The sequence below is a fragment of the Lepidochelys olivacea genome (assembly GCF_965140295.1).
Source record: "Lepidochelys olivacea isolate rLepOli2 genome assembly, chromosome: 1".
In the NCBI taxonomy this organism is placed as follows: Eukaryota; Metazoa; Chordata; order Testudines; family Cheloniidae; genus Lepidochelys; species Lepidochelys olivacea.
This window is the reverse complement of record NC_140411.1, coordinates 284,286,878-284,304,588: the sequence shown is the minus strand read 5'-3', so window position 1 is coordinate 284,304,588 and position 17,711 is coordinate 284,286,878. Positions and strand designations below refer to the sequence as shown.

Genomic DNA, 17,711 nt, shown 5'->3' with positions numbered 1-17,711 from the left:
AGAACCAGACAGAGATTATATAGACAAACAATAGCAAAGTGGGAACTATAATGACAAGACAATACAGAAGTGAGGATTTCACATCCCAGCTATTGATAAGTGAGTTCTTGCCAGACAGGATGCTATCAAACTAAGTTTCCCTTTACATTTTCTAGGCACTTCCCTTTCTCTGGAGGTGATAGGAATACAATCCTGTCCTGATAGTGCCTAACAGCCCAATAGCACCTTATTTCAATGTGACTAGTTTGGAATGTGAGGAGGTGACCGGTCGCTTCCCAGCTTATGGCTGCCTCTGCTGCTTAGCCAAAGGCCTTAAGAACAGGGCCTCAGACTGTGACAGTAAGAGAAGGCCCTTACACCAGCAGACAGTGATTTTGATTCTCTCTTTTATACCTCTATAATTAGCCAAGTGATAAGAATACACCTAAATTCTTAGAGTATAGGCCTTTACAGACAGGCCTGAATATCTATATCCTAACACTCTACAAAAAGGGAAAGTCAGGTGTGTTCTTGCATATTTGTTTTTGGGGTGATGAATGAAGAGAACGGAATAAATTTCACAAAGGGGATAGTTTTTTTTAATATAATAAGCTCAAGAATTTTGCATTTGCAATGGAAAATGTCTACTTTGTAATTCATGAATACATTCGACTTTTCAGGACTCCTTTTGCTGATGACTTCTTCCAGCAGAGAGGAGAGAGACAATTTCCCATAGGAGAAGAAATAGGCTTTATAAGGAAGGTGCTCATTTTTCCCCAAATAAATAATACAGTCAAGATCCTCTTGAAATAGAGCCTTAATAGTACTTGCTTCCTTTTTATGCAGGATTCTAAATCAGCTCTGAAGTCAGCAAGCAGAGATACATACTCAGTGGACTGATTGTGGAATATGTTTTATAGCTGTGGTTTTTTTTGTTTTTTTTTTAAAGGCAGGTGATTTCTTGTTTTGTTCCGATGGTTTTACATTCCCATATACTGGAAGACTGCACTTTCTTTTTGTGCTAATTGAACCCTCCTTCTTTAGGCTCTAGCTCAAACCTTTAGCACAAACAAATTGCTTTATCCTCCGCCATCTGGCAAAAGAGTTGAAACCAACATTCCTGAGTCAAAAAAATAAATAAATCAAACCTCTGAAAATATCATTAATGTATTATAGCTCATTTATGTGTAGAAAGCCATCCGACAAGCGTGAAAATGAACACGCTGTAAGAGCAGCATGCAGAATGTATTACCCATCAGCACTACCTAACAAGGAAACCAAGTGCCTACAAGAAAGGACAGGCTTGAGCTCTCAGTCTTTAAAGTCAACCATTGTGCATGTGCACCCTGCATCCCTGTCTCCACTACACCCAAGACCATGCTAGGAGACCATTTTAACACAGATTTTAGCAACCAGGGCATAAGTTGGGCTGAAGTCCTGGTTTGGTTTTTTTTAAACTTGAAACTAGATGATTGCTCATCATAAATCACATTAGGAACAAAGGAAAGCCTTCCTAGATTAAGCCATTTTTTAAAACATGGCAGGGCCTGTGAACCCACCTCAGCCACACTGTAGAAGAAGAAAGTTGGTCTGAGGAACAATGGTATAATCAGATGACAGCTCCCAGGAAAAGGGATAAGACTGCCTTTAGGATCACCTGGATAATTACTACCTTCTAGAGCTGTGTTCTCAACCTTCAGTGCTGGTGACCCCCTTTAGGCTTAAAAAAATATTGTGATCTTCCTAGAAAAACGTGTGATCCCCCCCTACTTTAAACTTGGGGTGCTGGGTGCCAGCCCCTCCCCCCCCCCCCGGGGTCCAGTCTTCAGCCCAGCGTAGGGCTGAAACATGTAAATTAGCTTTGTGGGGCCCCAGGCAATTACTCGGCTTCCTACCCCCTAACGCCAGCCCTGCTTGCAACCCCCCTAAACAGCTCCCACAGCCCCTGTGAGGACATGCAGGTCTATAACCCAGGTCTGTTGGTGCTAGGGCAGCTATCATGTCCACACCCAGCTTCAGTGAAGTGAGGAATATCAGCCTATGAGCTCTACAGTTTCAAGCACAACTGGATGTTCTACCCACAGAGTTCCTGACTGGCAGAGCCTACCACATTCCCTGATAGGCCTTAAACTGCATGCCTGGACCAAAGGGAAATACTTACAGGCTGTCTGTGCAACTAGGCAGATTCCTGGCTTGCTGCTGCAGACAGATCCTGCTGCATACTCCTGATATTGTTCCTGGTTTCTGACCCCAGCCCTGATACCTGGCCTCACTCTTGGTCCCCTGCTTCACTCCTAGTGCCCCACCCTGCTTCGATTCCTGGTCCCCTGCTCTGCTCCTGACTTCTCATCCTGCCTCTATACCGCTAACCCCACTTCAGCTGGCTCACTTGGCTCCAACCAGCACAGCTCATTGACCTTGACTCCGACCCAATCCTATGGCATGACATTAGTATGGACTGCTGATTCTGGCCTTGACCCTTGAAACTGAACTCGGACCACATTCTTGAGTCCCTGCCCATCCAGGCCCCAGTGTTGACTTGTAGCTGGGGACCTGACAGCACCATAATGCTGTGACACAAGATCCCCAGGAGTTTAGTTCAAGAGCCATGAGAATGGGCAGCAGGACTCAAACAGAGCTCCGCTAATGAAACAGCAACAGACTGATGCTAGAGGTTATCTGAATTTACCTTATACTAGACAGTACAATAGTTGTTTTATCAATGTACATCATTTGTACAACTGTTGCAAAATTTAAAAGGCTACAGAGAGGCATATCTATCCCAAGGTACATAGATGAATTATCATAGTGGTATTTAAGAGGTGAAAGGTTACAGAATTTGCCCAAGTGCAAAAAAAAAAAAAAAATCTACATCTGACATTGAAACTCATCATACCAAACCTAGTGTTAAAATGGGAAACTTGCTTTAGGACTTGCAGTAGTCATGAAAAGCGTGTAATAGAATATGCAAGTAATGCTTTACATTGATCATTTTTGCACCCAAAGGGCGAAATTAACACTGAGGCCTGGTCTACACAGGATGGGGGTGGGGGAGAAAACGATCTAAGTTATGCAACTTCAGCTACATGAATAACGTAGCTGAAGTCGACGTACTTAGATCTACTTACCACGGTGTCTTCACTGTGGTAAGTCAATGGCTGACGCTTCCCCGTCGACACTGCTTCTGCTTCTCACCCCGGTGGAGTATTGGAGTCGATGGGAGAGCGCTCGGTGGTCAATTTGTCGCATCTAGACAAATGTGATAAATCGACACCCGCTGGATCAATTGCTGCCAGTCAATCCAGAGGGTAATGTAGACAAGCCCTAAGATTCAGAACTTTCTTTTAAGCTATTCTCTCAACATTTCTGAAGTATCTATTGCAGGGCCAGATTTTGATATTCTTATTCACATTATGTGGTGCCTTTTCCCACAGGTAAGTCCCATTGAAGTCAGGGGGACTATTCAGGCAATAAAGTGCCTCTGGCCCATGGTAACTATGCCTGGTCATCCTAGCAAATCTTGCAAAGAGATTGGCTGCGTCTTCAAAAGATATGCTCCTTCCAATAGGAATTAATTCAGGGAAATTCTATGGCCTGTGTTATACAGGAGGTCAACTTAGATTATTGCAGTGGTCCCTTCAGGCAATAAAAATCTAGTTCTGCATATTAACCCCCAACTATCCTTACAACACAATTTTTTAGCTTCTCTGTTCCCCTGAGCTTATCTATATTAAACAGGCTAGACGGAATATTAGCAAAATATGTTCTCCCTCAAGTCAATCTTATGAGCAACTGACCTCCATTATATTCAGAGGGAAATTTCAGTGTACTAGGAATTCAGGAGTGTGCTCCAAGTAAATAAAAATAAACAAACTCTCTCCATTCTAACTGCACCCATTCTATAGGTACCAGGAGAGCAATAGGACTATGTCGTAACAAGGCAACATCAATGAAAATTGCAACAGCATACCCTTTGGCAGCTTGTCTCTGCACTTAGGGGGTTAAAAGGCCTATTTAGATTGAATGCATGGGGAAAATGCTAAGCGGAAATAACTTTTTACCTCAGTGTGTATCACCCCACCCTAGTAAATTAGTACAGATTACCATCAGCTTTCAAAAGCAGAAGTGTATCTTCTCCCACTTCTGTGAGTTGGGCAGATGAAGGCCTAGATGGAATATGGAGTGGTAGCCATAGTAACCATCAATCCTGTGAAGCTACAGCTAAGATGTTTTTCCTTTCTATTATAGCTGGGGAGAAAGCAACACATCAGAAAGCCAGTATATGATCAGACTGTAAGCTTTAGCTGAGGTTTTCCATTCTCTGAAGTAATCATTTTCTAATCTCATCTAGTTCATTTGCATTTTGCAGCCCATTAGCTTCATCCTATGTAACAGGAACGTCTCTTGATAGTGTATCTGCATCTACTCTTTCAATGTAGAGAACCTATTAAAAAGTGCTCTAAGTATCCGTGCCATGTATTAAAAGGTTAGTTCTATGGGTACAAACAGCACAAACTCAGCAGCCTCACCAGAACAGGAAACAGCCCACGCTGCACACAACTCCCAGCCCTCTATGCCCACCTCCCTCCCCAGATGCCCAGGAAAAGAGAGAGACTTTAAAGCATGCCCTGAAAGTCAACAGATCTGGCGTATTTCCGACCAAGGAAAGAAGTGGATTCAAGAGAGCAGCATCCCCCAGTGAGAATGCCCTTTCAATACCTCCCTCTCTTTGAAGGGAAGGGGGCTTCAGATTGAGCAGCTCCACTCCTCCCTCCTGCAGCAATGTTGGATGGGGAAAGACTTGGGGGTTGGATAGGCAGCTCCCAAGCCATTAGCACTTTATAGGTCAAAGCCACTACTCTGAATTCCTCCCAGAAAACAGGCAATAGCCTATGTCGATCAGCCAGTACTGGGGCTGTGCTTACAAGGAGACACCCCTTCCCTGAGAACTGCTGCATTCTGCACCAGCTCCTATTTGAATTTATTTGAGGAGTAGCCCCATCCAGAGTGTGCTGCAGCTGTCTAATCCAAGGGAAACAAAGGCACAGATCACAGTAGCACGATCTGCATCTGAAAGACAGTCACAACCCCTTGGCCAGGTCGAAAAAAGAAAAAACTGTCTGGCCACTACTGCTGTGTGATCATCTCACTTCTGGGGTATGTTAGTCTTTCCATCATAAAACACCTACTGTGAGATATAGGTTGGGTAGTGGGTTAGTGCCTCTCATTTACAGCTTGTCTTCTGTGATGAAAGAGCTGCATTTTGACCGTGGGGTAACTAACATACAGAAGATGTCCTGAGGTAAATCCAAAGTGAACACCAGGCACTTCAGGTTTGCCATAAGATAAACTCACCAAAGTCAAGCCTATACCCCACACCCACCCACCTGGGACTGACCTCAGCCATTTTACTCAGGCAACCTTAATTCTGCCATTTGCTAACTTTTGAGTGCTTGACTTTGCAACCTTGTAATTTCCTAGGTTTTTGAAACTGGAAAAAACCCCTATATAGGTCAGACACTTCTACCCATTCCCCAACCTTGACTCCATCTGACCCATACTCTGCAATCTGTCCCTATCCCTGCCAAGGTCTTTCCCATAGTTGGTTCCACATACCAGTCCCATTCTCTCCTTGCTCAGACAGTCCTATTTTCCCCCTCTAGACTGATCCTACTCTTCTCCCCCCCCCCCTTCACCCCACCCCAACACACACAGCTCTGTTCTCAGTCCCATTTCCTTCTTCCTAGCTCTTTGTCTGATCTGTCTTTCTCCCCAACACTCTGCTTGGCCTCCAATCCCCTGCGCTCCACCCCAATCCCCCTTCATGCTTTTCATCCCCACTGGTTCCCAGTCCCAGTTTCCCTCCCTAATCTTGTTGTTCTCCCCCCTCTCACAGCTCCTTTATCTTTTTTCCCCAGCCAGTTCCAGTTCTTCACACACATCCTGACATCCGTGTCAGATCTCTCTTTACCACCACACATACACCTGCTCCACCCTTCCCTACTGCTTCCTCATCTCCTTGCCCAACTAATCCCAGTCTCCTCTTCCCTGCCCACTGGTTCCCAGTCCTGATTTCCCTCCTCCCACCCTATACTCATTGTTAAGAACATAAGAATGGCCATACTGGGTCAGACCAATGGCCCATCTAGCCCAGTATCCTGTCTTCCAATAATGGCCAATGCCAGGTGGTAAAGAGGGAATGAACAGAACAGGGGATGGATCACTTGATGATTTCCTGTAACCCATTAGCAGCTTCTGGCAAACAGAGGCTGGGGACACTTCAGAGCATGGTTCTGCTTCCCTGCCCATCCTGGCTAATAGCCATTGTTCTAATCAGTTTTCTCCACTCAGGTCTGGCTCCCCTCGCCTCTGTATTTGAAGCGGCCAACTTCTTCCTCCATGCTTTCTGGGTCCATTGGAAGGCATTGAGAACACAGGGGAGACAGGTTCCTAGCTCTCAAGTGTCCCACGTCCAGCCCCAGCCCAGCACACAGCAGCCCGGATCTACATTGCAGGAATAGTCCTGTTCAGCCCCCTACAACATGAGGCTGGAACATACCCCATACAAATGGAATCTTCAGGGAATTCATCTGTGAAGCTCTGGCAAGTCTCCATTGAGTGTGTGAGAACTGGAATTTTTCAAAAGCCTTATAGCTTGACCAAATTTGGGCAGATATTTTATTTATTTTAACAGGATAGCTAAAAGCACATCCTTGAAACAAAGGTCACACACACACACACACACCCTTTCCCCATTCCCCACTTCCAAACTTCAAGTCACTGCTTCAAATCACATGGGAGCGAGAGCTTCTCAAAGAATCTTTTAAACACAGGCAAAACAATGTATTTTTCTCTGACTTCATTCTCAGAAATGGCTGAACAGTTTTTGCTGAAGTTTTCCAGAAATTCAGCCTGAGGCATTCATCCAGTCCAACTGGTTAAAATTTGGCAAAGCCATATTGATAACAGGAGATTATAATAGAAAGTGTCAGGCAATCTTAAAAGAGGGTAATACCAGCCATCCTATAATACAGTTTTAAATGTGACAATCAAGCATGAATAACAATTTTGCTGATATTCTTAGGAGCACAGGATATGCCATCTGAAGTCAAGAGGCTTTGGAGGAAGGCACAGGGACTTTCTGTGGATTGTGGCTGTTTCCAGGGCTTTCTGTACACTTTAAAGATACTTTCAAAAAATGATAAAAGCCCCATTTCTGATCCTTTTCATGAAGAAAGCTATGAAAATGTGAGCCAGCAGCACTGACTTCTTCATCCTGCAGATCTACTCTAACAATAGCTTTGAGAAGCATGAACTGCTTCATTCATCTTAATGGGGGTTAGCTCTGAAACCTCATGAAGACAATAAAATGCAAAAATGAGCCACTAGGAAGTTGTTAAGAGTTAATACAAACATGCTGGTGATATGCTCATCAATTGGGTCTGGAATCCTTTGAAAGGAATTACTGCAGAAGCCTGGTTGCAAATGTAATATGCAAATCAGTGGCAGCCCATGCGTGTTAGTCACGGCTTTCTGTGGATTCAAGTGCAAGCCCGTGACTCAGGTGGAGGCAGTGTAGAACCACACTACTACGGGGGGGGGGGGGAAGAGGGGGGTGGTGGTCCGGGAAAGATTGTGCCTCATCAATTCCGCTTCTCAGGAGTATGGGGAATTTCACCTGCCACCCCATTCCCTTAGCATGGGGCAGCACAGTTACCCCTGCACAGCTGGCCAGCTGTGGTGGAGGGCACAGAGAAGCCAGGCCATGGTCTTCCTTCTCCAAGCAATTTCTAGAGTAATTTGTACCCAGGGGATGCTAAGAGAGAGCAGCTGCTGCACTCGGGAAATAACTTCGGGCAAGAATGGCCCCGATATAGGAGGAGGTTCCATCTGCCTGCCCCCTCACCAGTACCTATGCAGAGACACCAGTCACAGTCTGAGCCTGTGTGTTTTTAGACACAGTGATAGCACATCACAAGTGGACAGGAACAGTGTGTGCAGGTGACATGCCACCAGTGGGTACCTCATGTTCTCTACTACTCCAAAAAGAAAAGGAGTACTAGTGGCACCTTAAAGACTAACCAATTTATTTGAGCATAAGCTTTCGTGAGCTACAGCTCACATCCGATAAAGTGAGCTGTAGCTCACGAAAGCTCATGCTCAAATAAATTGGTTAGTCTTTAAGGTGCCACTAGTACTCCTTTTCTTTTCTTTTTGCGAATACAGACTAACACGGCTGCTACTCTGAAACCTGTCTACTACTCCAGTCGGTTTTGAGTATGTTGTACAGTACAGCTGCACTATCCTAATTGTTTTTGTCTTTAGTGCTTTCTTCATTTCCCCTCTGGGCATTTCAGGTCAACTCCAGCCTGTCTCAGCTTGGTTTGCTCGAGTCTAACGGCTCAGTTCTAGGAATTGTTTTCTAAGTAACTCTGGCCCTTTTTGCTGAGGAATCAAATTTCCACATGGAAATTTCCAATTCTCCTCCAGTCTGTCCCAATCATCTCTTTTAATTAATTATCCTATCTCCATGTGCACAAATATACAGATAGAGTTGTACATAGATACATAGAGTTGTACTGTACAGATGAAACATAAGTGTTGGAACTAGGGATGCTGTGGGTGTAGCAGCAGCCCCTGACTTGAAGTGGTTTCCATCTTATACAGGGTTTACAGTTTGGCTCAGTGGCTCTCAGCATCCCCACTATACAAGTTGTTCCAGGACCCCTGAGACGAAATGATCTTATAAAGGAAGTATTTGAGTCTCTGTGTGTCTATCTGCAGTGCTTGCTGGTCAATATTATAACTGTATCTAAACAGAGGCAGGGAGTTGAATGAATCCTGTAGCTTTTAATAAAATACTGAAGTTGTAGTTTTCATTAAACACACTCTGAGCATCTGGGAAACTAAACAAATGGCTCATTTTAATGCATACATTAAAGCCATACACTCTGGTTTAAATATTCATGCCAACCACATTTGTCCTTTCCCCAAAACAATGTTATATGCTTTTTGAAACATTACAGAAGCATATGTTTGCCTTTAAAGTTTTGAGGCTGGTGTCTATTCTGTGGGATGGACAGCTGATCATGTCAACTCCAACGGAAGCAGATGGTGGGTTGTGCTTCAAGGCACAGCTTTCATCTACACTGATACCACAACTAGTTAGCTGCAATTGCTATGCAGAGCAGGATTACACTTTTACATAAAAGAAAAGCATTCACACATCCTATCAGAAATCAACAGATATTTACAGCTTTTCACTTATATTCAGAAAAAATCCATTTCTGTCCGTTTTCATTAGACTGCACTTCAGACTGACTCAGCGATGGCTTTTACAAAGATAGTAATTAACTCACTCAGTGTCTGCACACAAATTACATGAATAATTCAGTGTGCTACAATTTGTTTGATTTTCTACACCACCGACTAACTGCTTACTTAACCATCCAGTGTATGTGTCAGATCCATTCGCAACTTATATCTAAATAAGTAACATGTAACACAAAATATTGAGAGACACTTAAGTGGCTTCATAAACAGAATCAATTGGGCCAGATTCCCAGCTAGCATAAATCAGTGTAGCTTCAATAGATCAGCTGAACTATAGAGATTTATGCTATCTGAGGATAAGGCACCTAGCCTTTAACATAGAGCAAACAGAGATTGCTAGAAACTCCAGCCATAATGTAGTTTATTCAAAAATCCCTTTATAGGGAAAGTAATTATTTTATTGTGCTTATTTATGTAGAGGAGAGGGGAAGGGTACATGGGGCTAGTTTGGCTACTGCGCAGAAGAAAAAAGTTCATTCAGTCAAAACCCTAAACATATAGGACCAAATCCTGAGCCATACTTCTCCTTTTGAAGTCAATGGGAGTTTGAGATACTCAGCACGTCATAAGATTTGACTCACAGATTTTAAATTTATCTGGATTATATTTTCCCCAGGAGCATAAATAAAGAATAGGACTATATAAATAGATAAGTGTACTTCAGGTAATGATCTGTATGTAAATTGCAGGTGGTGTTGGCTTCATTTGATTGCTGTGACTGTTTTCTGTCACCAAGGCAGCTGTATGCACACTTAGCACATGCCTCTTTGAATAAAAACAACATTCACGTTTGATTTGTGCACCTGGTTTCAGTTTCAGCTTTGGGTCTGATTCAGGTGTAAATTGCTTCACAGGAGTAATGCCTACTTACATCAGGGCACTGTTTGGTACTTTATCTTCAAAGTGATGAAGATTTTACATATTCAGAGTATAGGGAAAAGACAGGGTATGTCCTGAGGTGGGATGAAGACTCCAACTGACTAGTCACTATTAATGGGGGGCATTTCATTTTACCTGTTCATAATTACAAAAAGCAAACATGTAAAGATATAATGTTTTTAAATAGATTATGGCCAGCTTATCTCTACTCCACCCCCTCTGGAATGGAAATGTTATGATCCATGGGATGGGGTGGAGGAAGAAGTGTGTAGCTATCACGTCACCTCTGTTTTCTTTTTAAATAATTAACATGGGGAGGCTGGGCCTCACTTTTAGCTACTTTAAAATAATTTTAAAAATCACTTTTTTCCACTTATAATTAAGCTTCTTTATGAAACATTAAGGTAGCTGTGCAGCACATTAGATGTTATCCTCATCTGTGAAATGGGGATAAACTCAGAGATTATGGGCCCAGTCAAGAACCCACTGATGTCAATTGAAAGACTCATTGGGTCAAATCCTGGTACTATTGATGTCCAGCTCTCCCACTGACTTCAATGGGCTTGGATGAGGCTTTTAGTTACATGTACAAAGTTACCCAGTGAGCCTGTGATAGTCAGAAATAACAGTCAATAGTATGCTACCAACACCGGATTTTATGACAAAACCCAGTGGTCACAGTAGTCAAGAATGGTTTTTCCTTTAATGCCACTGTAAGTGTTACTTGCATAGGAATCACACATATGTATAAAGAAAAGGAGTACTTGTGGCACCTTAGAGACTAACCAATTTATTAGAGCATAAGCTTTCGTGAGCTACAGCTCACTTCATCAGATGCATATCGTGGAAACTGCAGCAGACTTTATATATACACAGAGAATATGAACCAATACCTCCTCCCACCCCACTGTCCTGCTGGTAATAGCTTATCTAAAGTGATCATCAGGTGGGCCATTTCCAGCACAAATCCAGGTTCTCTCACCCTCCACCCCCCCACACAAATTCACTCTCCTGCTGGTGATAGCCCATCCAAAGTGACAACTCTTTACACAATGTGCACGTGATAATGAGGTGAGAGAACCTAAGAGTTAATGAGCCTAGGAAACAGAGTATTGAGACTATTCACAGTTTCAGGGTTTATTGATGCTGGCCCTGGATTAAATTATTTAAACTGGACTGAGAAAGCAGTCATAAAGGGTGTTAGTGATCTCTCACAGGAATAGATTATGTCAGATAAGCCATATTAGCTCAGACAACATTTTCCTATATAACTGAATACACTCTTGTGGTGACAATTCCAAACACTTATCAGAGAAGAGAATGAATGGGTGAGCAATGAAATGAAATATCCTTCCCTCCGGGAGAGGTCACATCCAGGTCATGGTTGAGGTACCCTGCTACTGACAGTGCTGTACCTGATCTTTAAACAGAACAGATTACTTTTTGTAATTACTGTTGTAATGGTGCCTCAGATGGGTCACTGTCCAAGGGGACTAAACCTAGGATTGCTGGACCGAAAAACAGGAGCTTCTACTACCCAAGCTAAAGGCCCAGGCCCAGTAACCAGCTCTTAAACAGGAGAGTGTGATCTAGCCACTAGAGGGGGACAAAGCCACGCTGCATTAGAGTCATACTGTCATTTCAAATTCATTTTTAGATCCATATCTTGTAATTGATTTTTTCCTCCAGAAATGACAAAATAATATGAAGAAATGTGGTTGTCAGGCAGGAGACTCAGAGCTTGTATAAATAACAGCAGCATTTTGCTGCTGCTATTTACATATTTACAGACACACACAACTAACTCTGAAGAACTAGTGAAAGAAGAGTTATTAACTGTCATGGTAGGGTGTTTCATAACTAGCATATCGTGCTCAAGCTTTTTCCAATAAACACGAGCACTTCCGATCCTCTTAAGACGTAAACAATAAACATTGGGAGTTGGCAGGCCCACAGTAGTTTTGAAGTTGATCCCTTTCTTCTCCATGCACTCCAAGCAGTAAGCCCAGACCATAAGGCTCTTCTGAATTAGTCATGGAGAAGTGGCTAGCCCTCTCCCACACTTGGCACGAGATGGTGAAGTAACATCGAGATGCAAGCATCCAGAAGCAGGTAATTCTCAAACTTGGCTACAGCTTGGCAAATGTAAATGCACTGGTTTGCATTCCCCCTACCCCCCGCAAACACTAGTCACTACAAAGGAAGGTCTGTCATCTAGAAGTTAGACAAAAGGGGGTTGGAGTTAGTATTTCTATGTTGTTCCCATCTTCACCATTGACTAATTGTGTTACTTTGGTCAAGTCTGTGACCTCTGTTTCTCACTTGATACATATATAAAACAGGCTGTTGTGAAAAAGGGTTAATTATCGAATCCCAATTGTTATTTCATAGTTCAGAGGCAGCCATCTTTCCATTAGAACCTTCATTTTCCTGACATTAGCCTGGTTCACTTTAAAAATAAGCTAGATTGCTAGACTAACCTTGTAGCCTTTCCTCAGTTTTATGCAAATTGCCCTCCTGTATGTTCCAACGTTTCATCATTTTCAAAGATGAATCAGCATGTTAAGGAAAAAGATGACAGCTTCATTTAAATAAGCAAAGGTGATCAAACCGAAGATAAAGGAAGCATGTCATGAAAGGAAGCTAATGTGGTCTAATGATTACTGCAGATGACTGGCATCCAAGAGTCAAGTTCTGCTCCCAGATCTTCCACTGACTCTGTGATCTTTGGCCCAGTGACAGCATCTGTTCCTCAGTTTATCCAGTTCTAAAGTGGTAAAAACAACACTTGCCTCATATGAGCATTATGAAGTGCAATTAGTGTTTATAAAGTGCTTTAAGATCTTCAGATTAAAGTTACTGCAGATATACCAGACAAAGGAAGAGACGAAGGAGTGGTTATTAGTGTATCTATTGATAACATAAGCATAAATTAATCTGATGTCACTTCCAAGAGTCACTTCCTGGAAAAGAATAAATTTATATCCTTCATTTTACATACTCAGCACAGTACTCCATTCTGTGGCAATAGTGTCAGACATACATACAAGTACTTCTGCATAAGTATTCAATACCAGCTTTATCCCTAGATTGCTTGGTACCCCTTGGTTTGGCAACAGGAAATACCAAATGGGAGGATGTGTGATTGCCATTCTAAGATGTCAGTGTTTTATTCATCAGATCCTGTTGCTAACAGCAATTGACCTCCAGGATGTAAGAATGCACTCACTTCAACAAAACATTTACACTAGTTATATCACCGCCAAGTTTTTATCTCTTGCTTTTCTTTTTGGTGAATTTAATAAATATTTACACATCTATGTTCCTATAATAAATAGAACATTGAATGGCATGCCACTTGGTTCAAAATGACTAGTGAAATAAGTAATATGGTTGTTATGACTGAGTGGCTCCAATTCTTGCTTAATACTAATTAAAACTCTTGTGTTTAACCTGTGTGAAAACAAAAACAAAAAACCCAAGAACTGGTTACTGCACTGTTTAGTTGCACAGCTGAACGTCAGAGTCCTGGAATCTGAAGTTCATACAGTGTGGACACAGGAATTCAGTGTAAGCGTTTAAAAATATGACCAGTAACAACAGAATGATTGAAAGCCCCTGAGCAGTGCTAGATATTAACCATAAGAAAGATGTAGAAAGATTGTGAGCCTGACCCAGATCTTGCCTTTAGCACCACAATCCAAGCAGCCAGACTGTGCACTGTGAATCATTCCTCCCAGACCATAGATCTGTAGTGAAACTGTTCCATGGCACTTACTACTAACTCAGGAATCTGCCTGCAATTGTGTTCAGATGACGGAAAGGCTAGTGGTGCCACTTCGCAAAGCTTCCACCTGCCCTGTCAGTCCTCAGGGCGGCCAACAAATTGCTACTGCATGGTGGTGTACAAACTGCCTCTGTTGAGCACATCCTCTGTTGAGCACATCCCACAAATCCTGTTCCTCCCCCATCCCGACTAAAATAAAATAAAAATAATGATATTAAAGTGACACTCCTTCCACCATTGATAGTATTACCAGTACAAGAAGTTTATATTTGATGAGTGTCAGTAAATAGCAAAAGCCATTAGCCAGAAGGGCATATTACTCAAAAATAGAATAAGCAATGGAAGTGAATATAATAAAGTCCAAGTATGAGGCCCAATCCTGCGACCATTACTTCAGAAAACCACCTTGTTCAGACCAAATTTCAAAGGGAATGCAGACTAAAATGCCAGCCATGGGCCTGAATACTGAACACGAGCCAGAGTATCAGAACTGTGGCTCTCTCTCAAGAAAATAAAATATACACTTTGGTGATAACTTGCGGGGTTTTCCTATTTATGAGGTAGTTATCACATCTAAGATTAAATAAACCCCCTTTCCTTTAGTCTTAGAGCTTGTGGCCATGACACAGTTATTACCATATTGACCGAGAGCACCCTTTGGTTGTGATACAAAACTGTATTCACCATTCCTTTACTCTTGCCTTCTGCTTGGCTAATAACGCCATTGCTATGGTTTGCTATTGCCCTCAAGCTTTCCCATCTAAATATCCACTAAAAGCATAACTACTGACTACACTGTTACATTCAGAGCCTGCTCAAGGCAATCTGCTGCCCGAGGCAACGCTTCAGCCCCACCCATGCCACTGAATGGCCCAGATACCCACCCCACCCGATCATGCCAGCCAGGCCAAATCTGAGTGATTAGCATTACAACCTGGCACACAGGGTTGCATTACCACTCACATTTGGTCCAACCGTCCTTCCATCATGACAGTGGAGCAGCCAGGCCAAATCTGTTGCCCTAGGCAGCTGCCCAGAAAATTGCCACCCTAGGGATCTGCCTAGCTTGCCTATACCTAGATCAGCCTCTAGTTACAGTAGATAGCTTCCCAGTAATTAATAGATACTATTGTATGAATATCTATAGCAACTTAGAGTTATTTTCTTTTAGGAAATGCTTGATGAGAGAGCACAGTAGATTTGGAGGAAGGGACGCAGCCTGAATGTGGCAATATCTTGGCTTGCTCCTGTGTATGCCTCAATGCAGCTCACTCATCTTCTATCTCCCTTTTAATGTCACCGTCAAGCCTGGTCTTCTCACTAGACCATCCAGACTCACCCACCTTTCACAACTGCTTGACCCAAGCAGAAGAACCATCACTCCTGCTTTATTACAATTGTTATTTAAAATCTGGAGTTAGGTGGAACAACAGAGGAGGGATGACACATTGAAGCAGCCATATTTATTGCTGAGATATTGCTGGGCAGTAGCCAGTCAGAAAACAGGGATGTTCAATACCCAGTTGGAGCAATACAATTTGCACATTAAGGTTATTGTAAAATAACCATGCAAACCGATGCCTTATTGGCTGTTTCTCACACAGATTGCAGCAATTTGCATGCTGTCTGCTTGAGAAACAACTGCAGTTATAACCCATTGACCAATCAGAATACAGAGAATTGCATAATTTAGAAATTATTATATAAAGAGGAACCATTGGGAGCAAGTTCCTTTTTATAACAGCAGCTGGGCCAGGCTGCCTCCCAAATTGTGCATGTTATTACTTCTGGCTACCACACCAAGTGTGTTCTTTAAGGGAATGTAATGTACTTTTCAAAAAATGTGCTAAAGGACACAGCTCTCAAAAGAGAGACATTCCTTCTGATGAAAGACTGGGAGGCAATGTTATTGCTTATTCTGATAAGGATACAAAGTGAAGAATTAGGAACTCACCTTAAAATATGTTAAGTGCCTCCTTCACCTGCCACCAGATTCACCCAAAGCAGGACAAACTGGCAATTTCAAACAGACTCAAGGTGTAGTAGCTACAGTGCTTCCATGTTAGAGAGCAACAGACTCTTTGCAAAAAGTTCATAGCATCACATCTTCTAGATTTTGTTTTAAGAAATGAGAAGTCACTCGCCGCCGCCACCACAGCTTTCGATAGGGACTTGTAGGAGATCCATAGTATTAATGCCTTTGGAGAACATAACAGAGATGGAATCAGTGGTTTTCTGCCAATCAGTGCAACCTCAGTTATGCTGAATATCACAGGCTGAGCTCTTTCTCCCTGATGGGGCAATTACCCCACTCCCAAAAGAGAAACAAAGACTCTAACTCATCCTCTTTTTCAGATTATAAACAAGATCCAAATAAAAAGCCTCCCCTTTCAGGGACACAAGGATGGTCCAACAGAAGCCAGCCTCACTGCTTTGAAATCCAAGCAGGACTCCCTAAATTAAGTCCAGCCTCTTAAGGAGAGGGTAATGCCTCTCCTTCTCCACCTCTGAGGTATATAAGCTAGAGCTTCTAAATTAACAAGTCTCAGCTGCACTTGCACTTAATCCCCTGCCTGGTTGGTTCCAAATTCCTGCAGTCCTCCTGACAAGAAAGATGGTTTGGAGAGGGAGGCTTTGGCTCTATCTGGACAGCCAGACAGACGTGCCCTCTCATACAGTAGTTACGTAGCTTAAAACTTAGGCTAGAAAGAGAAATTGATACTGATCTTCACTAAGGACCCAATTCTGTGAGGTACTGAGTGCCTTGAACTCCCATTGACTTCAGTGGGCATTGAGGGTGCTCAGCACCTCAGAGGATCAGACCCTACATCCAACACAACCCACAGATATCTTGAAGTCCGACAATATATTTTATTGTCTGACCATATATATCATCAAATGTATTGCAGCATAAAATAAACCTTGTCATTCAAATTCTTTAGGTCAGAGTGTGTACCTGGGTCTCCTGGTTCATCTCTGGAAGCGGTGTTGAGCAACTGTATTTCTCTAGCCCCGCAGTGTCTATTTTTAATCAACTTTATGTCATAAAATGTCAGCTGTTTATTTGCCCTCCTCAGAGGCTTAACTGTAGAGCTGAAAATAAGAACATCCGAGACTGTGTTATTTTCCCAAGTGCTGCCATCCAAGAAAACTGGAGAATGCAGGAATCAGAAATAATAAGAACAAGCTACATTTGCTTCTGTTTATTCTTGTATACCTTGGAATTTGAAACTGACACACCTAAGGAGAATATAATGATGGAGCTAGAACCTGCTGAGTAAATTAGACCAGTGAGACTTTTTATTGAACATTTGAAACTCAGTTGGTTCAGGGTTAGATCTAATAGAAAAGCAGGGATTGAAGCTGGCAAAGTTCTACTTTCTCAGGCATGCCTCATTCCTTTCTGACTTGTTGGCTAATAAAAACACCTCTGTACAGCAGCTGCTCAGCCAAGAAGCTGTTCCTTTCTATGGTCAAGTATTCTACCGCGGAACAAGGTCAAAGACTCTTCCCAGCCCATAACTGCTGACGAGTCTCCACTTCCCCTTTGGTTTATTTTAATTCAGTAAATAAAACAAAACATTTTTTCCCTGGGAGAATAATACTTTTCTTAAGAAGCAGGAGTCACTGCAGTCTGCCTATTTGCATGTACGCATTTGGGTTATGTGTTTTGGTCATGCAATCTATTTTAGGTATTCATGTGGTACCTACAATGAGTCCAGACACGGGGTGT

General features: G+C 42.6%; 1 long non-coding RNA gene across 1 annotated transcript; it reads right to left on the bottom strand.

Moving 5' to 3' along the window:
* Nucleotides 1–971: 971 nt before the first annotated feature.
* Nucleotides 972–16,994, bottom strand: LOC311521702. The gene is made up of 4 exons (XR_014711953.1): nt 16,935–16,994; nt 15,933–16,176; nt 3,108–3,228; nt 972–1,099 (listed from the first exon to the last, which is right to left on the bottom strand). It is a non-coding gene; the product is annotated as an uncharacterized lncRNA (long non-coding RNA).
* Nucleotides 16,995–17,711: the final 717 nt, after the last annotated feature.